Source organism: Vigna unguiculata, chromosome 11 (genome assembly GCF_037176805.1).
Source record: "Vigna unguiculata cultivar grain cowpea cultivar isolate G323 ecotype 2 chromosome 11, ASM3717680v1, whole genome shotgun sequence".
NCBI classification, from domain to species: Eukaryota; Viridiplantae; Streptophyta; class Magnoliopsida; order Fabales; family Fabaceae; genus Vigna; species Vigna unguiculata.
Genome location: NC_140802.1, coordinates 14,005,664 through 14,017,369, shown reverse-complemented (window position 1 = coordinate 14,017,369; position 11,706 = coordinate 14,005,664). Strand labels below are relative to the sequence as shown.

The 11,706-nt window shown below is 31.3% G+C and overlaps 1 long non-coding RNA gene across 1 annotated transcript; it reads right to left on the bottom strand.

Moving 5' to 3' along the window:
- Nucleotides 1–8,173: 8,173 nt before the first annotated feature.
- On the bottom strand, nucleotides 8,174–11,706 carry LOC114168922 (uncharacterized). The gene is made up of 2 exons (XR_003600788.2): nucleotides 11,431–11,706; nucleotides 8,174–8,527 (listed from the first exon to the last, which is right to left on the bottom strand). It is a non-coding gene; the product is annotated as an uncharacterized LOC114168922 (long non-coding RNA).

Genomic DNA, 11,706 nt, shown 5'->3' with positions numbered 1-11,706 from the left:
CGCATGCAAAGATTAATTTTTTTTTACAAAGAAAGAGTTGAAAATCAACTTACTCAATTTGAGAAATTGATTGTATGAACTTGAAGATCTCACCGCAAGGATCACATAGGCAGTCTCCAATCTTCAAAGAGATGATCACACAATTAGAAATTGTACAGAGACGAAAGAGAGCTCTAAAGAACATGTTCTTAGAGAGATGAAATGTTTTAAGTAATAAAAATCATTTATGAAATTTCTATTTATACTTAAGTATTATGTAATTAAAATAATTGAGTTCCATTATTTTAAACATGTGAAGATTTAATAGAAACGTAACAATTTAGTACAAAGAAAAAAAAAAGTTTAACTTAATACAACTAAAATAAAAGTTTACTGTTGAAAAATATATAGTTGATGTATAATCTTGATCATTCAACTTCAAATAGTTACTTAATATTTGTAATTACTACAAATGAAAGGTGCTAGAGATCAATAATTGTCACTCAATATATAAATATGCATTTCAATTTCAATGTTAATATGTATATTGAGCTTTTATCATGATAACAACCTGAAATGTCTAGAGGTTGAACCAATTGAACAATTAAATTACCTATTCAAACATAAGAAGAAGTCTCAGATATTGATGAATTTCATTTATTTGTTGAGAATTTCAAAAGTTAAATATGATAAATTTTATATATTTTTGGCTATAAAAACAATGATAATTAAAATATTTAAATTTTTTTAGTTAAAATTATATTTTTTTAGATATCATAATTAAATTTAAATTATATCTATATATATATATATATATATAAACAATAATAAATGACAAAAAATATATAAATATAAATAACAATAAATTATAATAAATATAAACAATAAATAATAATAACAAAATGCTTCACAATACATAATAATAAATCACTACAGAAAAAATAGTTTTTAGAGTCACTTATTTAGTTTAGTGGCAGTTTAATTGAAATGCCACTAAGTTAAAAGAAATTAAAAAATCATATAAATTTATAGTCAGTTCACAACTAACGAGATATTTTAAATGTGTGTACTATAGCAAGAGTATTTGGCGCCTAAATCAGTTTATTGGCGCGTTTTCGTTGCAAAGTATTTCACATAGCTAAATCTCTTCTTTACCTAGGTCATTTTTAATTCTGCAAGAAAGTATCTTCTTTCTCTCTAGAAGTCATCCTCTCTCCCATGGAAGTTGTTTGTAAATCTTCTTCTTCTTGTGCAATTTTCTTTTCCGAAGTGTTTTTCTCCTCTTAGTAAGTTGATTTTCGCTCTCGTAAGTTATTTTTCTCTTCATATTAGATTTTCTTTTGAAGTTTTCATAATCCCTAATTTCAATCACTATGTGTTTTTGTATTAGATTTAGCGCAAAGCTCAAGAACGCCATTGATGTTTTTCGTTCTCTTTCACTTTCAATTTTCGATTTATATCCATTTCATTTCTCTTTCCCTCTTTTATTCTCTTGTATTCGGTTATGTTTTTCCATAATCATTTCCATCTAATTTCAATCCAAGTCTTTCATCGGCACCACCAATAAAGGCATTGGACCCTGCTATTCCAGCAAGGTTAACCGCAATGGCATCCGAGTGGGCGATTTGAGGCACATGGATACTTTTCCCTAGAAGCTTGATGCTATATTGTCAGATGCAGAACTGAGGTTCAAAGATTTCAACTATGGTTATTCCAGTTCATGGAAAAAAGCTTATCTAATTGGATTGCTTTGATAATAGTCAAGTTTTAGTGATTAATTTTAGACATTAATTGAAACTTAAATTATGTTGATAAATAAATTTTCGTATTGACAACACCTATTGTAATCTTAAGCTTTTCTACATCAATATTTGATGCTCCAAGAATATCAAGCAATATTGGTATTATTCACAAACCATGTCTTTGATGTGAAAGGTTCACAGAGGATTGTTAGATATTGTTGAAGATATGACTAGACTTAGATTTTAAGCATATCTTATATGGAAATGGAAAATGCTCTAGTCAAATTGTTATTGCTTCCTAGATCGGGAATTGGGACTACCACAAGGCTAAAGTGGACTTACATGTCATCACAAAATTTTATGTTGTTTATGTGCAAAGATCTTAAAAGGAAGGATAATATCATAAAAATAGTTGTTGTTCATCATAAGCTTGTGAATTTACTTGATTTAGTTTTTCTTTTATGTGCATTTAGAACTTCGATGCTACACTTGTCCTTTATCTGACACATAGGTCGCATGACTCACTAATAACACTTGTAAAACTTGATAGATGTAGAAGTTCCAGTGCATGCATCATATTAATTGGCTTGTTTGCCTTTCAACGTTATGGCACAAACAAGGTTGGCTTTTTGTTTGCTCTCATAGTTTGTTTGTATGTGTTTATTATGCATCGGTGCCATTGGATTATAAAGCATTATAACTTTTTCACTTCTTTCCCATTTATAACTTTCATTTAGTTTGGTTATGTCTAGTTTACATGCCAAAAAAGTTATTACAAATTAGATTATCTAATTTATTTGATGAGATTCAAACATATGTAGATACTATAGTATTTAATTTGTCAAGAATATTCATCTTCAATGTGTTGGGAGTCAATGGTCACTCTTCATTTCAAATTGCTTGGTAAAATTCCTTAAGTGATGCAAATCATAAATAGTAGAGAATACCCAATGGTGTTGTTGTATATATATTGTACTTTTTTTCTTTGTATAGTATTTATCAATGTGTCTAACAAACAATTATACTAAGCAGTAAATTAGTAAATTGTATACTTTGACTGAATAAAATTATTCCTATATTACGATTAGACATTCTCTTTTTCTTTCTTTTGTTTATATTAATTATTTGTTTCCAAACATGCCACTTAACACCACTTGATTTTCCAGGATATAAAAATCAGTGGGAGAATAAAAATTCTCTAGGATTTAGTTCCAGGGTGTAACAAGGTACTCATAATATTTTGTTGGACCATTGCAAGATTAATGTTTCTATATTTCCTTCATACTTTATTATTTATTTATTTATTTATTTATTTTTAATGTTTAGGTAATTAGTAAAGCACTGAGATAATCAATTTCATCTTTCCATCACCTTTTAGTATTTTCACTCAATGATGTTTGTAACATCCCGTCTGGATATTACGAATTTAATTAATAAAATATGATATTAATATTAAAACCTCATTTATTAAGCTCCATTTTCCAAAACACAGAAAATATAAAAACTTTATTTCATAACAAAAACCACCTCAGAACCAATTATTATAAAATTCAATATATTATCAAAACTGTCTCATAATAATACCAATTTCTATAATTCAATTGATTACAAGAGAAACCTTAAAATTCATAAAATAAACTCTATGCAGAAATGTTCCCATGATAGCCCACGTTCCAGTTCTATGCCTCACCAGATCCACCTGCAACATCATCTGCTCTCTTGTACTGTGTACACGATCATCGCCAAAACACAAGCAGATAGGGTGAGCTAACAGTTTAAACCATACATATAATATGAAACAATTATAACAACACGAACACATTAAAGGAATTTCCATCCTTTGATTCCATAACACATGACCACCACCACGTTACCCGTGTTCTACGTCTTCTAATTAATACCTTAAGATGTCTTACTGCCACACCAACCAGCCACAATTGGCAGAACACGTGCGGGAAGCCATGCTACAAACCACATTCTGTAATGCCAAGTGGAGTTCCCAATACGAATATCATTCGTAACATCCCAAGACTACCAAACTTGTTGGTCTCATACCAAGGAGGGCAATCTATTTGGACCTGTCGTACGGGCCACAACTCGCACACTCACACCAGCAACACTCACCAACCCGAGCCACAACTCAAGAGTTCCTTGTGTTCATCCGTCATCCCGAGCCACAACTCGAGGGATGCCATTCTGAGCCGCAACTCAAGAAATGTCACGTGCTTAGCCCTTATCCCGAGCCACAACTCAGGGGATACGTTCCGAGCCACAACTCAAGGAACACAAGCAAGCCGACCTCTAAGGTATCATTGAAGCATTGTAGATCACGCGCATCCACACCACACAAGTAATTACTTTGACCATGGACCCAGGATATACACTGCTATCATTCCTGCCTCTACGAACCTCCTCACTCGTAGTCCAACACAATGGACCTCTCGCTCGTAGTCCAACATACGTGATCCACCAACTACGAACGTCCTCGCTTGCAACATCTCTCAAGTGTGAGCACGAAACATACGAACCTCTTCGCTTGTATCCCCACACGAGAGTATCCGGATATGAACCTTCCCGCTCATATCATCACGTGTACACCACCAGCCATGAACCTCTCCGCTCATGACCCAAACATCTCCTGGTCCAAGTCCCACAATACAACATACAAAATGCAAGCCACACGAACACATTACACTCTACGCTCTCGCCTGGCATTGCTTAAGCGCCGTCAGGTGACATTCCAGCGCAGACCGCCTAGCGGAGCCTTCTCACCGTCAAGCGCTAAACACAAGCAAAACCTTTGACAAAGGGCTATCGCTTGGCAGGTCACTCATCACCGCCATGCGCCACGCGTTCTAGTGACTTCCTTGGTACTCCTATCGCCTGACAGCTAGAGATGACAAATAAACCCGTCCCCATGGGTATTGTCCGAACCCGTCCCCGTTTTGACGGAGAATCCCCGCATTGACTGGGTATGGGTATGGGTATGGGGAATCCCCGATTTTTTCAATTGGGTATGGGGATGGGGATGAATATATCCCCATCATAATACCCGTCCCCGCCATATCTCCATCCTCATTTAAATTATTAAAATATTCACAATTAATTAAGTAACCCTATATTTATATATATATATATATATATATATATATATATATATATATATATATATATATATATATATATATTCTTTCTTATTTTTATTTTTTCTAAATATTTTGTTTGTCATGAAACTCATTCGCATTTCCAATATATTTTTTTATCTTATCATAACCTTTATGTAATTATGTTAAAATGATGTATGTCAATTAAAATAAATTTATGTCTAACATTTGAATATTTCTATTATTTTTTAATATTTTTATTTATTGTATATTTTCCTTTCACCTGAGAATGTTTAATACTCTCAATTTAAGTGTTTAATAGCATAAACATTTCATTTACAAGGTAATATAAAAAAAATTACTTATTATTATTAATTTTTGTTTCATTTGAATAACTTTTTTATTTCGCTAAAAAAAATTTTGTTATTTCTCAACCACTGAATATATATGTTGATATTTGAAAAGTTTTCTTAGATCTCTAAGATGTTTTTCGTCTTATCATACCATTGATTATACATTTGTTTTTCTTTGTGCAATTCCTTCCAATAGTCTCCAAATTGTTTATAAGACATACATTTGTTAATTTTTTAATGTTTTTATTTTTGTTTATTTTCATCATATAGAATACTATTTCGATAAATTTTATCTAATTATTTTTTATTTTCTAACTCATTACAATCATACTTTAATATTTTCAATGTAATTGTATAAATAATTTTTATTTACTACAATATAAAAATTTAATGTAATTGCCATGAATATTTTTTTATCACCATCCAACATATATTGGAGTTTAAAAGATACAAGATCTATGATAAAATTTTATTATGTTTACTATTTGTTCTTTGCGTCATTTTTTTATCAACCATTGAGTATATATGTTGATATTTGAAAAGTTTTTTTAGATCTCTAAGATATTTTTCATCTTATCATACTTTTAATTATATATTTATTTTCCTTTGTGTGATTCCTTCCAATAGTCTCCAAATTGTTTTATAAGACAAACATTTGTTAATTTTTTTATTTTTTTATTTTTTTTATTTTCATCATGTAGAATACTATTTCGATAAATGTTATCTAATTATTTTTTATTTTCTAACTCATTACAATCATACTTTAATTTTTTCACTATAATTGTATAAATAATTTTTATTTACTACAATATAAAAATTTAATGTAATTGCCATGAATATCTTTTTACCACCACCCAACATATATTGTGGTTCAAAAGATACAAAATCTATATTAAAATTTTATTGTTATATTTATTATTTGTTCTTTGCGTCATTTTAATCAAGTGATGTATTATAACTTTTATTAGTGTATAAAAAATAGATTCATTATAATTTAAAAAATTGAAGTAAACAAACATTTAAAATATATTTTAATTTAAATATTTTTTTCCTTTTATATTATTTTAAAAATATTTTTTCCTTTTATATTTTAAAAAAAATATTTTTAAAAATTATCAACTAGGTTGCATTAATGTTTGCAAATTTAATAAATGTTTTGATTCTCATTAAATTTTATTTGGTATTCTAATCTAAAATTTAAACAATTATAATTTATTTCAAAGTATTTGATATCGAAGAAACAACCATACTCCTAATATTGAATATTTGATAATATTATGTTTCCTTTACCATAATTTTTTATTATTTTATAAAAATTAATTAAAATTAATATTAAAGTAGTAAGAAAACGGGTACGGGTATGGGTACGAGATTATACCCATTACCCGGTGGGGATAGGGATGGGATAAAAGTTTGATACCCGTTGGGTTTGGGTATGGGGATGGGGATGAATTTTTGTTATGGAGATGGGTATGGGATAGTGAAACCCGTCCCCGCCCCGCCCCGTTGCCATCCCTACTGACAGCCTAGCCGAAATTGGCAAAATTTAGCTGAGTCAACTTAAGTTGAAATTTTGCCGAATTTGGTTTAGTCAATTGCAGAGAGGGAGAAAAGAAAGAAAGGAATTCATGGAGGGATGCAAAACTAGTTTTGAGTTGGGAAACAAATAGATCAAAATGGAAAAACAAATGATTAGAAGATTTCTTTTCTTTCTAAATTAATTTTGATGGTGGTTGTAACTGCCGGTAAATATTAGATGATTTTTTTTTAAATTATAATTTTGTTGGCATTTATAACTGTCGTTAAATATTAGATAGTTTTTTTTAAAGTATGATTTTGCTGGCGTTTATAACTGTGGCTAAATATTAGATGAACTTTTTTTAAGTAAAATTATGATTTTGCTAGTGGTTATAACTGCCGCTAAATATTAGAGGATTTTTTTTTTAAAAAAAATTATGATTTTGCTGGCGGTTATAATTGCCGCTAAATATTAGATGATTTTTTTTAAAAAAATTATGATTTTGTTGGCAGTTATAACTGACTTTAAGAGTATTAGTGGTGATTATTCCGACAATTATATTAAATCGATATTATAATACCTTTATGTCGTTAAATTCTACGTCAGTTGATTAAGTGACGGAAATAAAAATGATGGTGGTTAAAACTGCCACTAAACCTCACCCTTAACAAACGCTAAAAATCAAATTTTTAGTAGTGAATGATAATAAAATTGATATTTATTCTTTAATAATATTTTTTTTATAATTTTATCAATTAACTGATAAATATTTTTCGTTACTATAAAAAGGAAAAATAAATTCTGTGTTATTAAAAAATAAAATTTTAATTTAATTTATTAAATAATAATTCAACTTATAATTACAAATACCAAATTTATTTTCTTATAATAAAAAAAATTTAAATTTACTTCATCATGTTTTATATCATGATTTTTACGTCAAAAAGTTAAGAACATTTTTTTAATATAAATAATATAGTTTAAAAGGAAATATTGTTTTCAAAGTAAAATATTTACTGTATCCCAATTTCTTTTACGAATGAGTATCAGTACTTAATTAAACAACATGTTACGAAGAATTTTTAAATATACATTACTGATTTGAAATATTTTATTATAACTCAATTATGTTATTTTAAAATTATTTTCAACATTATTAATTTTCATTCCTTTACAGTATTACGTATATTAAAAATTTGAAGTTAAATTTAAAGCATTATTAGGTATAAAAAAATGATAATGAAAAAAAAATTGTAGTTAAAATTTTATAATTTTTAATAGATATAATAATTAATTTTAAATTATATGTTAAAATAGATGGACAAATCTTTCCTAGTCAAGAGCAGGTGAATTGGTTTTGACAATTTTTATTCAATTTTAAACTTAAACAGATTTAAAATATCTTTAATCAATTGACGTGGCGTATACAAAAATGCATAGGTTTGAACCTTTATATTTAACAAGGTACAAAAAAGATGATAAAAGAAAAGCATAAGATAAACCAAATTTATACAGGTTCGATTTAAATGAATCTATATCCGGTCTCTACCCATCCTAGCTAGAAATTTCACTAAAAATATCAAAGAGTTAGGAGTACAAGATTCACTTATGTAAAACCTACACTCTAGATATACAATCACTTTAAATACTCTTTAAGAATTTCAACCAAGGTAATGCTACATGCAATTACCTATTCCTATCACTACCTCTATGACATAAATACAGAAACACAATGAAAGAAACTAATGAAATGAATACACCTGAGACTTATGCATAATTTAACATCACAATCATTTCAACCACACAATCTTCTTGGAGTCTTGATGAAAACTAGAAAAGCAGTGAAGAACAATGTTGATTTTCTCTCAGAATCCTCTAGTATGTATTGATATGATCATTGATTATAAACAACGTAACCAACAAATGATGAAGAAAGTTGAGTTTTAACCAGGATAAATTTCTGACGAAATTAATTGATTAGTTTATCAGTCTAATCAATTAATCCGATTGTAGTGTTAAGTTCCATTCTCCAAAATAATCTAATTGATTATATTAATAACCTAATCAATTAATATGATTAAAGAATGAATGGTCGCACTTCAGACATAGTCTAATTGATTAGATTAATAACCTGATCAATTAATATGATTGGAGAATCAATGGTCACACTCCAAAAATAGCCTAATTGATTAGACTAATAACCTAATCAATTAATATGATCGTAGAATCAATGGTCACACTCTATACATAACCTAATTGATTAGATTAATACCCAAATCAATTAATTTTACAATTTTAACAATTTTAGCTTGGTCGAGAACACATTTAGACAAATACCTATATCTATTAAGATCTACTAATTCTAAACCATTTATTTCATGTGGACATCATCAAAAACAACAATTTGATCTTCTTTGCTATAGTAACATTATATATATATATATATATATATATATATATTGTCACAACCGGAATCACGATGGGAAGGCGAATCGAAAAAGAAAACGGGTTTAAAAAAAGATTTGGGAGTCGCCACCATAGTTATTCTGGAAAACTATGGAAAACCATAAAGATAAGACAAGTCTGCGAAAAACCATATTTTGGATTCGGGAGTCGGTTACGCGTAGGGAAGGTGTTAGCACCCTACCGCGCCCGCCCGAGGGCGATACCTTTAATTAAAAATACAAAGTTGATGTGGTTTTCAAAATATTAATTTTCCCCAAAAATAATAAGACAAAAATATTAAAAAGAAACAAAAATATATTTTTTTATTTTTTCGGCCCGAAAAGGATTGACCTTGATCCTACGTATTCTCATTAAAAATGAGAAATCAGGTTACGTAGTTCTTTAAAAAAAGACTTTTTGCTTGAAAATGTTGATATTTTTGTATTTTGAAAATTGTATTTTTTTGGGTTTTTTGAATTACTTGAAAATATGCGTCACACGACGCAAGCGGTCGAACAGACACTAAAGGAGAAAGAAACTATTTTTGGTATTTTTTAAAAAATAAGTGTCACACGGTGCAAGCGACCGGACAGACACAATAAAGTGAAAGAGGGTATTTTTACCCCTTTTTTTTCGACTTTTCTATTTTTTGCAATTTTTGATAATTTTCAAATATTTTTTTATAAATAAAAGAAAAGAAAATAAATAAAATAATAAAAGATAAATAAATAAATAAATAAATAAGAAATTAATAATAAAAAAGACAATTTAATTAAAAGATGAAAGTAGAAAACAAAATATGAGAATAAGTGTGTTTATTAAGGGTGGGGGTGTAGTAAATAAAGTATAAAACAAACCCAAAATAGGAGTAAAAAGTGTGTGCAGGGGTGCGGGATTAGTAATTATGGAGGTGCGCGAGGAAGTGAAAATTGGGAGGTGTATGCGTAGTGAAACAAAGGGGCTGCAATAAATGAACAAGTAACACAAATTGTAAATCTGCAGAAATCAAAAACAGGGGGTGCGCAGGGATAAAGAGAATGTGTGAAACTGCAGAAATTAAAAACAGGGGGTGCGCAAGGATAAAGGGGTGTGCTAAGAAAACACAAAATGGAGGTGCAGGGATTAAAAATGGGGTGTACACGAAGAAAAGAAAGGAGGAAACACAACCTAGCATATGGGGTGGATGAGGTAAAAAAGGGGGTACGCGTGGTAATAGAGTTCAAAGCCTGCAGGCCCCTTTTTCTTTTTCGGAAAACCCTAACAGAAGCCAAAGCTTCTTCCCCTCACCATGGCATCTCTTCTTCTTGACACCACCAACACAACCCCAGGCCACCAACAACCTCTGCCGGAGGCTTCACCGGCGACGCCGTCACCCTTCACTCCCCTCTCACGCGAAATAGTCCTATGGCCAACCAAGAACCAGCTGCCACACGATCTCCGTCAGCTAAAGTCGTCGTCAGCCACATCATTCACGACTGGAGCCGTCACCGTCGACGCCGAAAGCCAACCCTTCTCTCCTTCTCTCTCACGAGATCGACGCTCGCGCTTAGAGTCGCTGGGGTGCGTCTGCTCCTCGCTCAGCAACCAAGAACTGCCATACCCGTGGCCGCTGCATCGCGTCACCGCCGTCGAAGACATCACCAGCGACATCCTGTTCTTGGGGGCGTCGTCGTCGAGAACCCTGGAGTGCTCGGCCTTTGCTTTCTCTTCGCATATCGTCTCGAACGACCTCTGTGCGACACCCAAGGTCGCTACCGGTAGCGCATCTTCCGTTTAAAGCTTCGAATGGCCGGTGGCACTGGGGTATATGAGGCTTAAGCGTTTGGCACTGGAATTTGGGTCTATGTTTTTGTGGTTGGGTGTGAAAATGACAATGGAGGAATTTGGTGTTTGTGTGTATTTGTGCAGGTGGAACGCGCAGGCGAAGGTGATGATGCCCGTTGGTGATCGTGTGGGATGGGCTGTTTTGGGTGAGTGGAGTGGAGAAAAACCGAGAATGAAAATGGCAGCTACGTGTGGATGTGTTCCATAAAACATAACTGTTTATGGTGTTCTGTGTGTTTGGATTCTGGTTTGGCAGTATGGTGATGGTGAGGGTCGAAGGGTTCAATCGAGGGTGATAACGGAGGATTCAAACAATGATAATGTACTAATGTATGTAGATTCAATGAACCAAATAAATGACACACAAAATTCAATATACACAACTACATTTTATTCATTCTCAAGCACAACACAACAACATCAGTTTCATCTCAAACACTCAAGTATTCGGATGGAAAACTTACCTCTTACAGTCCCTATTGTCAAACGAAAGTTCCCTGATCAATTGGCTACAGCATATGAATCTCTCCTTTTTATTTTTTATTATGTAACTATTTCCACCTTCCAATCTCGAAATTTGGGATAAGGCTGAGAGCAGATGTTGCTTCCTGCTCCTTCAGTCATCATGACCATGCCACAGATCATTCCCAATACAAAACTATGATAGCATAGCAGGCATGGGTCTGATAACAGAGAGACCTTACGTTATCTCTTTCTTTCCCTTTTTTCTTTTCTTTTTT